Raw genomic sequence first — 4,663 nt, forward strand, 5'->3', positions numbered from 1 at the left:
AAGGAGGCGCACATGTTAGAATGTGGATACAATCTTGACCTAATTTCGTTGAAACTTTGCTTTGGAGAAAAACTAATGTTATGAGCCACAAAATGAATTGAGCTTAGATGTTCCAATGCTACCATTAAATAGGTTGGGCATGGGTCTATGAAGAGAAAGCTAGTAACCATGTGGACTAACATGAAGCGAAAGCTATTAATAGATTAATCAATTAATAGCTTATGGACATCTTCCAAACGAATGTCTACTTATGGATATTTTTCTTACTCTATTTCAGCCATCAATCAAATTTTGTGGATTCAAAACCCTACTTATAGATATTTTTCTTACCCTATTTCAGCCAAATATGCGGATTATTTCTCCTAAACCACATGCCATATCAGCCACAACAAAATATGTAGATATCAAACTAAAGAAATTGTGCACAATTTCTAAATAATTAACACATTACCATCTAAATTTTGCACAAATTTAGATGCTCTCTTCTCTTCCTTCTGTCATATTCATTCACAGGAAAGAGACACAAAAAACATACAAGAAAGAAAATACATACCTAAAGACAAATTTAGGAGCAAGAACGTGGATTGGAGTAGCGTTAGGAGGACCAACAGGCTGATTACAGAAGAAGAGAGGGTCTCTGTGATGGCTGGTTGGGCTGCGCTTTCTGCTAAAGAGAAGAGAGAGAGGAAATTGGGGGGGGGAAATTTTGACTTAAAAAGCCCTAAGTGTGCAGCTCGGTTAAGTGTGCACTTCTTCCTTGCATTCAAAGTGCACACTTAACAGAATGTTTACTATATACATTTTATGAGTTTTTGAACGTTTGATAAAAATTTATAATTACATATTTTGATTCAATCTCTATAGTTCATACTCATTGTTTTGTAAAGTTCTAAAGTGAGGAGGATAGAGATGTCTTGATTCTATCCCAAAGGTATACATGTGATACAATGCAAATATTGCAACCATACTTATGTTGGTGGTTCACAATAGATTAGAGTCCACTTATTGGGATTGAGAGTGAATCAATATATAATATAGACCATAGTCAATCCAATCCAACTTCGAGATGATTTACCATAAACGTTTGATTGAATCATTCTCGAATGTGAATGCACGTATGATACGTATGGTTCATTCTATGCATACATGTATGTATGTATAGTATAGATTGTTAAGATATATAGATGCTCGTGTCTATTAGCTACCAAATCATAAATAGATTTGGGGAGGGAATCACGGCCACGGACGATGCAGGTTGCTCAGAGGAAAGCGTGTGTGATCTGCACCATCCGATTTGGATAAGAAAGAACGCGCGAAAAAAAATGTGTCAAAGGTCGCCCAACTCTGAGTCCTTGGTCGCCCAACCTTGACCGTTATAGGTTGCCCAACCACCCAAGTATTTTAGAAGAATAAATGAAGTACTTAACAAAAATATTATTAAAATGTAATGGTTTAGTGGTTAAGAGTTATTATTTTTGGTTAATAGGTGCAAGGTTCAAATCTCTTTTCCTCTCTTATTGAGAAGAGGGTTTATTTTGCTTATTGGTCAATTTTGATATCATTTAGGTTTTCTTCTTCTTCAACTTCTTTCTTTTTTAGGGTTTCAACATTTGGTTTAGGGATTTTAGCACAAGCAATTGATTCTTGCATGTATATTAATATTCCTCCCATCAACGAGGAAGAGATTAATATATGATTGCTTCAATATGTGAAGCTTATCGATCAATATATGTGCTACATATCAATCACACTAAATATTGGCAATACAACATTTCTTTCTAGTGCACCTTTTCCTTAGATTATATAGTTTGCAACAAAAATACAAACGCAAAACCAACTTACTATAAAAATGAAATATGTTTCAAATCAAACCACCATTACACCTAAGGTTCAAATGATGTTTCAAAAAAACAATAATTCATTAGACTGAAGGAAAGTAATGGAAACTATTCTACCTTATTTCACTTAATGGAATATCTTATTAAACCCCAAAATGCTTTCTTCTTTTCATATTTCATCTATCTAGTCAATATTGTAGAGAGCTTCGGCCACTCGTCGGTGGCTGTCCTGCGTTTATTAGCAGAGGTTCTGCTCAGAGGTGCTAACAGCTAGGGGAAATTGTTTGAAGAGCTTCATCAAAGTGACAAGGGAGCGACAGAGAAGGGGATGGGGCTGCGGTCTGAGGAAGCGCTGGAGGAAAAGCAAGTGAGAGCGAAAGGGAAAGCTTCCTTCCATCGTCCTCGATGGCCTTCTCTGCCTCTACGTCGACAAACCTCTCGTCGAATAGCGCAACCCAAATCGGGATTGGCATTGAAGATAGTCGATAAGGAAAAGTCTTCGGCATCAGGCGGCCGAACGATGGAAAGGCGGCTATTGATGTTGCAATGCCAAAGCGTAGAGAGATGCAACAATCTTTTGGAGATGGCGACGGTCAAACTTCCTCAAGTGACATAATTAGAACAGGTATGGTTCCTAGCCCTCCTCAAGCTGAAGTATTAGATACTGGTATGCCCACTTGTATGCATTCGGGCCCAAAAGACCAGAAGCCATTAAGGGGGGAGTTGAACACGACACTTGCCGAAATGAATAACAAGGAAATCATTGACAATGGCATGACGAAAAAGGAGTTTATTGGCTTCGATCTAGTCCAAGAGAAGTCGGTGGAGGGGAACATTGACGAAAGGAGAGGAATCGACCTCTAGCTTTCTCCGGTCGAGAATCAGAGGTTGGCTGAAGAAGTGGGTAGGTTGCAATGTTCATCATTCATATGTCAGCTATTAGGAGGACGCCCTAGTAAAGGGTTGTTAAGAGACATGCTACAAGCAGCCCTTTTGGGTAAAATGCCGCCTATCCTAAACATCTTGCGAATGGGCCTTAATTATTACCATTTCATCTTAGAAGAAGGCCATAATGTGCAAGAAATTCTAGACCACAAATGGATTACGCTCAAGTATGGTAAAGCCATGATTTTGGAATGGAGTCCAGACTTTAATGCAATGGAGGAGCATAAAAAAGTCGGCACTCCAGTGGTCATTACCGTATGCTTCCCAGACCTACACTTCCAACTCCATCATTTGATCCCAAAGTTGGCACACAATATTGGGATGGTATGTATAGAGAAACCTTCATTTGCCGATAAGGTGGCTGAAATCCCCAAGCTAAAGGTGTTGGTTAGAGACATAAAAGAATTGCCAACAGAGATTAGAGTCCACACGGAGGATTTTGGCCTAAGGGTGGTGAAGGTTAGCTATGAAGGCTTGTCGGGCCAGTGCTTTGCATGTAAGGAAATGGGCCATAGGGCCAAACAGTGCCCTTTGTATTGGAAGACAAGAGAAGGCAAAGGAAATCAAGGCACCAAGATGCCCGATAACCCAATGTCAGTGATGGGTGGGCAGAGGATCCTCGCTCATGTTGGGAAGCAAGTCATTGGGGAAGAAGGATGGGTAACGCCAAGGAAAGTTGCTAGATCTAGCATTCACAATCAAAAGGGTCCTCTTACAAGTGTTGGTTCCAGTTCGAACAAATGTGATATCTTGTCACAAAGGGAAGAGGAACCCGAAGAGGGTGAGATAATTTTGACGACTCCGATTGATTTGCTTCCAAGAGTCAAGACCTTCAAAACACTTGTAGAGCCCTCTAAAAGCCGAGGCAAGAGATTTTCAGCAGACCTAAGAATGGTTAATGCATGGATTAGGAAAGGGAAGGACAATGAGAGTCATGCAGACATGGGTATTAGTGAAGTGCAGGAAATGACTACCCAGATAGAGGCTGGAAATCCCTCGCTTGTGGGTGTTGACTTTGTTATGATGAAAGATTGGAAGATGCAAGGTATGGAGGTACCCAAAGTCATAGTGAACATTAGTACTCCCAAGGAAAGAATTCATGTTTGGAATAGAGCACACATGGTTCTCATCAATAGTGACTCTAGTAGATCGGAGATCGGTTGCTCCTTCGAATTGGAGCCTGATATGGAACATGGAAGGGGAGAAGAATCCGCTTTGAAGACGTTCTATAACAGGGCAACAGTGTGTATGTGATACCTTATATCTGAAAACGAAGCTAAGGGGCTGCATGCACAAGGGAAAAGCTCCTTGCTACATGGGGATATTCTTGAACTTGGTCCAAATGTTCCCTTGGTTTGCATATGGAGGGTGCATGATCTTATGCTAAATCCTGGTCAGTTCCACTTCCAGTGTGGTGAATTACCTACTGATCAAAAAAGGGAAATAAGAATGGAGTGGAAAAACATATGGAGTATGATGACAACATATTTGTCGAGCAAGGGTGAATCCCCCTTGGCCCTTCTTTTGAACCCAAGTCAATGAGACTTTTCTCTTGGAATGTGTAGGGACTTGGTGGGTTCCATCATCTGCTTGAGAAGCAAATTTTTAGGAAGGAATTTGAAGTTGTTAGCTTATGTAGGATTGATATTTTGCTCTTACAAGAGCATCAACTTGGCCGGGAAAGGACAGAATTGTTCAAAGACCCGCGAACAAGGGATTGGCACACATGGTGGGCTCCAGCTCACGGCATGCTAGAGAGGAGAGGTGGAGTTTGTATTTTGGTGAGAAAATCACCGGATATCACCATTTTGGACCATGGCATACTGATAGTGACAGGAACTACACGCTCCGATGAACAACGCTCGGCCACAACCGAGTCT

Source organism: Azolla caroliniana, unplaced genomic scaffold (assembly GCF_043228905.1).
Source record: "Azolla caroliniana isolate FFs.n. ecotype wild unplaced genomic scaffold, voAzoCaro1.0.p SCAF_1, whole genome shotgun sequence".
Taxonomy (NCBI): Eukaryota; Viridiplantae; Streptophyta; class Polypodiopsida; order Salviniales; family Salviniaceae; genus Azolla; species Azolla caroliniana.